Consider the following 10,094-nt stretch of genomic DNA (forward strand, 5'->3'; position numbering starts at 1 on the left):
TGTCCCCGAGAAGAGGACACCTCGAGGCACAGCTTCATCCTGACCACACCCAGCTCCAGGTCTCGAGCCCTCCCCTCACGCGCTCACAGCCACACGGTTTTTCCATCCTGTATTTTAAACGAGAAGGCTGCGAGTTCGATCCCCGGTGTGCGTGAAGCTCCTGAAAGTTATTTATTTAAGCTGATTTTTACTCTTTCGTCATTCAACCTTTTTTTTTTTTAATTACCTGAAACTTCCCAAGGCTTCATCTTCTTTTAAACTCGGTGAGTTGTTTTGTTTGTTTTGTTTAGGATTAATGAAAAACGCGCAGTAGTCAAAAATCCCACTTTTCAATGGGATTAAAACACCTTTAAAGTCACATTTATGTTTGAAGGGCAAAAAGCCAAAGACGGGTTTATTTCACTTTATAATTTGTGAGGAAGCTCTTTTTCACAGAATCCCTCGGTGTTTTTATTATTTATTTTTTTATTTTTTACTCTGGCTCTTGGCATTTAAAGATGAAAGGGGCGTTGTCAGCGCACACGCGCGCGTGTTTAATGTATTTTCACTCAGTGCAGTGAATGAATAGTCTATAGTTCTTCTTTAAACTGTTGCTTTATCGCATCTGACGTAGGAAATAGCTCAAGAGTGAGCAGCTTGTAAAAGAAAAAGTAAAAATACTGCCTCTAAATTGTGTTTTAAATAAAAATGATAAACTCATGTAAGTTACGTTCCTTTAAGATAGTCATATAAAAGATAATTATATTACAAAGTTTTCATGTGTGTTTTCTGAACCGCACATCATTTTAGTTTTGCACTGCTGCAGTTTTTGTTTGTTTTTGGCGCCCTCTTGTGGTTTAAACGAGCATTGCCTCCCCAGGTTTTGCAGAGTTGGAGAATCTTTTGTTCCTCAGCCTCAGGGAGACTAAAATTAAAGTCACAAAGCTTAAAAAAATGCAATTTTTTTTTAGCATTCAGACGTGAGGAGTCTGCACACAATAGATAGAAAGAAATGGTGAGAAGAACAACATTTTCTTGACATATCTAATCTAAATTTCTTCTCAAAAATTCTAGAGAAAATAGTTGCAGGTCAGTTGCATGATCATCTGCAAAGAAATAATCTGTTTGAAGAGTTTCAGTCAGATTTTAGAGCTCACTACAGCACTGAATCTGCACTGGTGAAAGTTACTAATGATATTCTCATGGCCTCTGACAATGGACAGGTGTCTACACTGGTCCTGTTAGACCTCAGTGCTGCATTTGATACAGTTGATCATAATATTCTACTACAGAGACTTGAATATAATATTGATTACAGGAATTGCTCTAAATTGGTTTAACTCATATTTATCTAATATATTCAAATTTGTAAATTTAAATAATGATTCTTCATCATACACCAAATTTAGTCATGGAGTTCCTCAAGGTTCAGTGCTTGGACCAATACTCTGTACCTTTTATATATGCTTCCATTGGGTAATGTTATTAAACAGCATGGGATAAATTTTCATTATTATGCTGATGATACACAGTTATATTTGTCCATGAAACCCAATGAATCCAATCAGTTACTTAGACTACAAACATGTCTTAAATGACCCTAAATTTTCTGCTTTTAAACTCAGACAAGACTGTGGTTTTAGTTTTTGGACCTGAGCATTTTAGGAATAAATTTTTCTGTCTTTCTCCCTCCTTGGATGGCATTAATCTGGACTCTAGTTCTAATGTTAAAAACCTTGGTCTTATTTTTGATCAGGACATGTCTTTTAAACCCCACATTAAAAACATTGATGCAGAAAAAATGGTTCATGCATTTGTCACGTCTAGACTGGACTATTGCAATGGTTTATTATCTGGGTGTCCAAATACTTCTTTAAAAAGTCTTCAGTTGATCCAAAATGCTGCTGCCAGAGTCTTAACTGGAGTTTGTGGGAGAGATCATATCTCTCCAGTTTTATCTTCTCTCGGTTCTCTGTCAAATTCACAATTGAATTCAAAATCTTACTTCTAACCTACAAAGCTCTCAACAACCTAGCTCCATCTTATATTTGGGATCTTATTGTTCCATATTTTCCTAACAGAGCACTTCACTCTCAGACTGCAGGCTTACTTGCAGTTCCTAGAGTTTCCAAAAGCAGAATGGGAGGAAGATCTTCCAGTTATCAGGCTCCTCTCTTTTGGAACCAACTTCCAGTTTCTGTCCGTGAGGCTGACACCTTGTCCAGTTTTAAGACTGGGATGAAGACTTTCCTTTTTGATAAATCCTATAGTTAGAGTTGTCTTGTTATGTTACTATCAGCTTACACTACTAGAGGACAAATTAACCTCATGTCCTTAAATGATTTGATAAAATTGAATAGTTTCATTTGATATTATTTTTATCTTAACATGTGATTCTCGACCTGCCATTGTGTATCTGTTCCTACCAAACTCAACCGGTCGAAGCAGATGGCCGCTTGTCCTGATCCTGGTTCTGCTAAAGGTTTCTTCCTGTTGAGGGAGTTTTTCCTTTCCACTGTCGCCTTCGTGCTTGCTCAAGATGAGAGTTCATCGATGGAGTTGAACTCAAAGCAGTCTGCTCCTCAGATAAATTATATTAAATTATTATTTTTACATATGAATGTTTCTGTTCAGTGTCCTGAGACGACTTCTGTTGTGACTTGGCGCTCTATAAATAAACTGAATTGAACTGAATCAAAAATCATACTGATGAAAATGGTGTTGAATTCTGTAACATTGAGCTTGTGAAGATGTTTGAACACTTGAGGTTTAGATGTATTTTAGAATAGGAGCCGTCTACGTTCATTCAGAGCCAACCTGAATGTAATTCCCGGATGAATGGGGTGTGTAGTTATTTGCTGGGAGGGTATTAAGCAGCAATCATTATGGAAGAGTTTAAGCAGAGCTGATAGGTAAACATTGCAGCCCAGGTGTGATGTGAATGGTGGACAACAGGAGAACTGTAGGCAGGTGTGAGTGAAGATCTCCTTTTCATCTCGGTATCAGCCTGACCTTATTACACCATGTGGATCTCATTACTCAGCACTGTCACGCAGGAATGCCCAAACACACCTATAAGTCATGTTGCCAACATGAAGGGATTCCTTTGTGAGAGGGCAGCCTTTAAACACAGCAGGAAAACACTTTGGTGGAATTTTTTATGACCAAAGTAAAAGTTTAAAAACCTCATGGATGCTTTATCGACACCGGATGCAAAGATACTTTTTGAGCTTCTGTTGGAAGAAATAAAGTTGAATTTGGGTCCGATTGTTTTTAGCAGCTGACTCGGGACACACAAGTCCCAGGTTCAATTCCCAGCCATTCCCACATGTTGTGGTGTCTCTGAGCAAGACACCTAATCCCTAATTGAACCTCGTGTGCCTACATAGCTGCCCACTGCTCCACCTGGGTGTGTTCCAGGTGCGATGGGTTAGAGACTATTTTCACCATTAATGACAACACAAAGCACTTTACTTTGATGTGTCGCTCAATCCCCTAAATCTGACGCAATCAGAAGCGTTGCAGAGTGGATCATGACTTCCTGTTTTCAATTACAGTCTTGTGTGTAACATCATTTATGAGTCGGCTGCAGCTCCCATGCAAAGTGTTGGTGTGCTATTAAAAGATGAGGATGAAAGTTTTGAGGTGCCAGGACTGCATACAGAAGTACGGTCCTGCTTGGAGCACCGATTCCAACGTTTTTTCATTCAACCTTTATTTAGGCAGGTTAATCCCAGTGAGCCTCGAGGACTCATTTACACAAGAGACCTGAATTTTTAACAAAAAGTGATGACAACAGTGGATAACAACGACAACAATAGACAATCATAAAAGATGTGTACAAATTTACAATTGTTTTTTAACAAGTTAAAATAAAATGGCAACCAAAAGGACAATCAAAAGGAAAAGTAGCTAAAAAAACAAACAAAAAAAAACCCAGCAAACTTTCATGTATGTTTGTGAGTCCTCAGTAAAGACCAGAAGAACAAGATTACAAATCCACATGGCTGAAGTTCAAGTATCTTTATTATCCCCGAGGGGCAATTAGTTTCACAGTCAGTAGATGTATACATACACACATATACACACATACACATATACACATATATACATACGCATACATATATACACAAGACATTAAGACATTAAAGTAACAGTATTGAAATTAGTGTTCATTGAGAAACCTGATTGCTACGGGGATGAATGAGTTTTTCAATCTGTTTGTTCTACATCTGCGCTGCAGAAACCTGAACTCACCATGGAGTGGATGATCAGGATCTGCCAGAATCTGCCTGGCCTCATTCACTGACCTCGCCTTGTGTAGCTCAGCGAGGTTCCGTAGGTCTATACCAGCAGTTTTGCTGCACATCCTGACAATCCCCGAGAGTTTGCTCCTGTTCTTACATGTCAAAAGTCCAAACCAACAGATGAAGGTAAAGGTTAAAATAGACTCAATAAAACATTCTCATAAAAGTTGAATCAACATTAAAACCACAAAGCTTCCGATAAAAATACATCCTTTGGTGGGCCTTTTTACAAAGGGAGTTCACATGGAGGTCAAAGGTCAGTTTATCATCAAGAACAGTTGCTAGGTATTTATATCGTTGCACCATCTCATCAACAAACTCTGATCGATCAGATTTATATGTTAACAAGGCGGGTGCTTTAAATCCATCATTTAAGTGTTTCGTGAACGAGCACTTTCTTGTAGAAAAGATGACCAAACATTTCCAGAGAGCTTCACCGGAACATTTTCTTGATCTTTCACAAGCTTAATGCACTTTTCCATGAGCAGACTGTCAGAGAGAGGAAGAGTGGGACAGTGAGGGGAGGGGGAGACCGACTCAGAGGCCCAGTTAAGTCTTTCACTGGGCCTCTGAAGGCTTTGTGTTTTATGAAAGAGTAAAAAAGGACTTAAAAGTCAGCATTTTCCACCAGGCCTAGGAATCAGTCCACACATACATTTCCAGTCTGTCCCCCAGCCTCCTGTTGTAAGGCTGAGTGGAGAGAAGGAATGACTGGTCTGACTGTCATGTGTTTGTTAAATGTTAGGGAACGTGCTCGGAATTATTTATTCAGTATTTTTTTTTCCTTTTGCATTTGATTCCACTCAGCTTTGTGTTAGAGATCCACAAGTCACACATATAAAGTACCATCATATTTAAATCAACTCAAGCATAGGTTAATGAGCTTACCATTAAAATGGTAAGCATTATGAAACACTCATTTTGTGTGCCTTTCTTTTTCACTTTATACAGACGCTTCATGGTCAACACAGTTCTGAGTGGTTTCATGAATCTAAAACACTTGAAACCAAAAATAAATCACTGCTTAGCACTTTAAGAGGCTCTGGTAGGATCAGGAAATACCAGTAACAGAGAAACTGCATTTCCTGTGGAAATACAGTGTGAATGCTTACAGTGGAAGAATTTGGAGACAAACAGTTGAAATGAGCTAGACATGCAGAATTTTAGCTGAAATGGAAGAACAAGCCTAAATTAGCAGAAGAAAGCTGAAGGAACATATTTGCTGAATTAAGTTTAAAGAAGCAGAAATGAGAGCAAAAATTAGTAAATTAGCTAAAAAAGCTGAAATGAGCTAAAAACAGCTGAAAGGTAGCTGAAATGGCAGAAAAAAGCTTAAACAACTACAAAGAAGCAAAAAGAGCTGAAATAAGTAAAAAAAAAAAGTGGAACTAGCTGAAAAAGCTGATCTTAGAACAACTAAATAAAAACAGCTAATTAGTAGCTGAAATAGCAGAAAAGAGCTGAAAGGAGCATAACAAGCTGAAATAGGCAGAAAGTTAATTAGACTGAAAGTAGCAAAAATCACCATGAAAACCTTGAACTTATCTGAAAACAGCTAAAATTAGCCCCCCAAAAAATCTGAAAATAGTAGCTGTAAAGGTACAACAAGCTTAAAGTAGCAGAAGAAAGCAGAAATGTTTGCACAATTAGGCTGAAAGAACAGAAATAAAAACAAAAAGTGGAAGTTGTCTGAAAAAAGCTGAAATGAGCAAAAAACAGCTGAAAAGTAGCTAAAAAGTGGTAAGAAGCTGACATCACCAATAGGAAGTGGAGAGAGCACATTTTTGCTGAATTATGCCCCTTTTCCACTGTCACAGTGTGGATCAGATCAGTTCGGGTCGGTTCAGATCGGCTCGGGTCTGTTGCGTTTCCATGTACATTTCTGGACCAGCTCTGTAGGCGGGGACTAGAATCCAACTCGTCTTACCACCTGGTGGCGGTAGTGCTCCCTTAAGCCACTTACTAGCCACCACTAAACGTATTAGAAGAAGAACACCCTGAAGGTTTTGTCTCAAGATGTTGTGGAAGAGATGTCATGCTCTAATGGAGTACCTCATGAGCTGTAACTTTTAAACCTGATTCATAATCCTACCATACTGCCTTCCCTACCTGCTTTAAACCCATGTGTTTTTCATTTTAGTATAGCAGGAATGCTGCATATTTCATTAAAATTCAACAAGATAAGCACCTAAAACAATTATTTGTTTGCTCAACTTTATAGTAAAAGTGTGTCTCAGTTGAACTTTTATTTAATAAATGTACTTCAATGGTCAAACCAGCTTCATCGCCGGGGCGACACAGCGAAATGAAGCTGATTTGACAGTTGCTCCAGGCATCATGAAGGTGGCAAGCCACTTTTACCTATTACATGACACAACGGCATGCCATACAACTAGAGTGCCATCTAGTGGCTGAAAATGGTAGTGTTCAATATTTTCCATGTCAGAATGAATGAAAACGGTCATATTTCAGCCAAAAATTGGTTTATAAATATGGGGAACAAAAACAAAAGAGTCACTTCGGCATATAAGTCTCGGGGTATGCAAATTAAGCAAAAAAGTGTGACTTATAGGGTGAAAAATAAGGTGCATGTCTACGCCGGTTTTCACTCCTTTCTGTGGGTCTTCTTCACCCTTCCTTGCTGTTTTGTTCATCAAGATTCCCACAAGCTTCAAACAGATACACATTCAGCCGCGTGTTTGTTTGTGAAGACTGGTTTTTGCTTTAAAACGCTTCCTGCAGGTCAGATTAGGTCCAGCTGCCAAACTGTCGTCTGCGGTCGATGTAGAGAAATTGTTGGTCATTATTTCTGCCTGCCTGCTGCACAATCAGTTCACACCATCAGCTGTTAGGGGGATTCGATTACAAATTTAAAGTCTTTTGCTTATGCATGCTTTTACAATTTTACATGTGCTCAACTTCAGTATGTATTTTTTTTTTTTCCTCTTTCAAATTTCAGGTGATCGTTCAGATTGATAAACATGCATTTTGGATCATATTGGGATTATTTACATTGAAAGCCATACTAATCTACATGTGATTAAAAGCGCAAAACCTTTTAGGTTTTAATATTTATCCTAGTGATCCCCCCACACACCCACCTCTGGGAGGCATACCCCACAGCCACATGCTCAGCTTCCACACAAAACTATCATCCGCTTCCTGTTGCTGCACAAAGACTGTTTTTATTGTGACTCCATTTTGGCAGACTAGGCTCATTCCTCTGCTGTCTGCCTGTCTGTCTGCCTCTGTGTGTGCGTGTGCATGTGTGTGCACACACATGCTTATAAACATGTTTGCATTTCATCCTCCTCTTCTTTAAAGGGCTGTGAGCGGCTGCTCTTTAAGTCCACGCCATGTGTCTGAGCTTTACGCGTGCTCGTGTTCAGTCTTGTTTCCGTTCTCTCTCCTCGTATAGAGACACTAAAACACTGATTGGTCATTGAATCATATTTGACCTAAAAAACAGTATAAATGACGTATTTGCACAAGTTTACACTTTGATGCTTTTCTTATTTCGTGAACTTATTTGAAAGTCAAGCAATTAATTTGCAACATTATAGAGATTTGATTTGTGGACATATTATTGTGCATGACAAAGCAGCTTTATTAACCTCAAGTTCAAAATTACAGATAAATATGTTTTACCCTTCTGCTGACTGTAGTTGAGTCCAGTAGCAAGCAGATGTGTAATAAAAAAAAAAAACGATATTAAAAAATGTCTTCATATTTTTTATAAAGACCTGATTAGTGTAACCACTGGCTGTAAAACCATAAATATAGAAAGGTGTGTCTTCGGATTATCAACAAAATATTCCAATCAAAATGTGTCATGTCCATGCAGATTTCACAATAAAAGGTCAAATCACAAGAATGAGAATTATTATTTTTTAATACGCAGTCAGTGTTAAAAATAATACTCATTGTTTAGGTTTACATTTTTCTAAACTTATTGTTCGGGGTTAGAAAATGTTCATAATGATGAGGCTGTGATGTCACTCGTTCACTGCACTACTCAGATTAGAGATGAGTTACAACGACCATTTAAACCTCAACTAGGTTTTGAAGATGTAGACAAACTAACATGTTCTACATAAGACTGAGCTCTAAGTATAATTTAAAAAGCACAAATAGACACCTCAAAAACCCTAAATTTCTCTTATGAATTGAAACAGGATACATCAGTATTGGGTTTTCTGAGTCATTCATTAGGAAGCAGCTACATTCGGTATTTCACAGCTAAAGTTCAATAAGCTTTCAAAACAAGAAGAATGGATGGAGCTCGTTGATCAACCTTTTAGCTTTTCAAGTTCAAACAAACCCAATTGGGCCTTTGCCCCATTTTTATTTTGAAACTCCGAAACCATGGAAAAGACACATTAAAAAAACAATTTTCAATTGAAGATCAGTCTTAATCGATACGGGAAACTGTCTAAAAAGACAAAGAGGCTCTCGCATCTGTTATGAGTGCCAACAGTGTCTTCTGTCACCTTACACTGCTACACACAAAGTTTGTGTTGTTGTTTTTTTACACAAATACGGAGGTCACAGAGCTTTGATTTACGGTAAACCAACACATTGTCTGTACTTTTATTTATAGGATGTAATTTAGATCAGGGGTTCTCAAACTTCTTGGGTGCAGGGACACCTTACAGAGGAGCAAAAGTTTCAGGGACCCTCTCATAACCCTCATGTTTTTTAAATAATTGTCTTCAATTAGTCTCTTTAAGGGCGGCACGGTGGCGCAACTGGTAGAGCTGCTGCCTCTCAGCGAGCAGGTCCCTGGTTCAATTCCCGGTCAGGGGGGCCTTTCTGGGTGGAGTTTGCATGTTCTCTCCGTGCATGCATGGGTTTTCTCCAGGTGCTCCAGTTTCCTCCCACAGACCAAAAACATGCATGTTGGGCTGATTGGTAACTCTAAATTGTCTCTAGGTGTGAGTGAGAGAGTGAATGGTTGTTTGTCTCTATGTGTCCCTGTGATGGACTGGAGACCTGTCCAGGGTGTCCCTTAATAAAAATTAGTACATTTGAAGTTCATTTTTGCAAGTATACTTTAAGTTAAGTATAAGTATATCAAGTACTACACACCATACTTGTAGTGTACTAGAAAGTATACTGATTTAATACTTGTTTGGACTAAATTGGGACATTTTTATACTATTTTTAAGTATATCAAATAAAGTTTATAAAAAGTAAACTTCAAGTACACTTCCTCATTTTTAGTATAAAACAAGTATACTTAGTACACTTAAATAAACTACTTTTTGCTAAGGGGTACCCCGCCCCTCACACAGTGACTGCTAGACATGGGCACCAGTGACCCCCGTGACCCAAAATGGAAGAAGCGGGTAAAAGATAATGGATGGATGGATGGATGGATGGATAGTCTCTTTAATGCAATGGAAATATTTGTGCAAAATAAATACTTAAGACCTGTTCTTTAATAATGTTAATACAATTTTTATATTTTTAAACATGGGGTATTTTTAATTCAAGACACACTTAATTTAAATTTTAATTTCAACCTCCAAAAAGTTACAGTTTTGAGAAAATTAGCAGCATCAAAAACCACTTTAAAACTTTACCTATTCACTTAATGAACATTGCCACGTCTTCAAATTATTACAGAAAATTCTTTACATAAAAATGTCTGCTGGACCCAGTTCTGGAGGGCAGTCTGGGAGGCAGCTGCTGCGGTCCTTATCATCAGGCTGCTGATGGGACCTGCTAACAAGACCTGCTAACAAGACCTGCTAACAAGACAAGACCTGCTAACAAGACCTGCTAACAAGGCCTGCTAACAAGACC

At 38.3% G+C, this 10,094-nt stretch overlaps 1 protein-coding gene across 1 annotated transcript in view; it reads left to right on the forward strand.

Moving 5' to 3' along the window:
* The first annotated feature begins 240 nt into the window (after nucleotides 1-240).
* The window catches only part of emp2 (epithelial membrane protein 2), a 21,042-nt gene continuing 11,188 nt past the window's right edge, over nucleotides 241-10,094 (forward strand). The window contains exon 1 of the mRNA XM_037689533.1: nucleotides 241-263. The gene's annotated coding sequence lies outside the window, so the exon portion shown is untranslated. The remainder of the gene's footprint in view (nucleotides 264-10,094) is intronic.

This window comes from Nematolebias whitei, chromosome 15, assembly GCF_014905685.2.
Source record: "Nematolebias whitei isolate Nwh7 chromosome 15, NemWhi1, whole genome shotgun sequence".
Taxonomy (NCBI): Eukaryota; Metazoa; Chordata; class Actinopteri; order Cyprinodontiformes; family Rivulidae; genus Nematolebias; species Nematolebias whitei.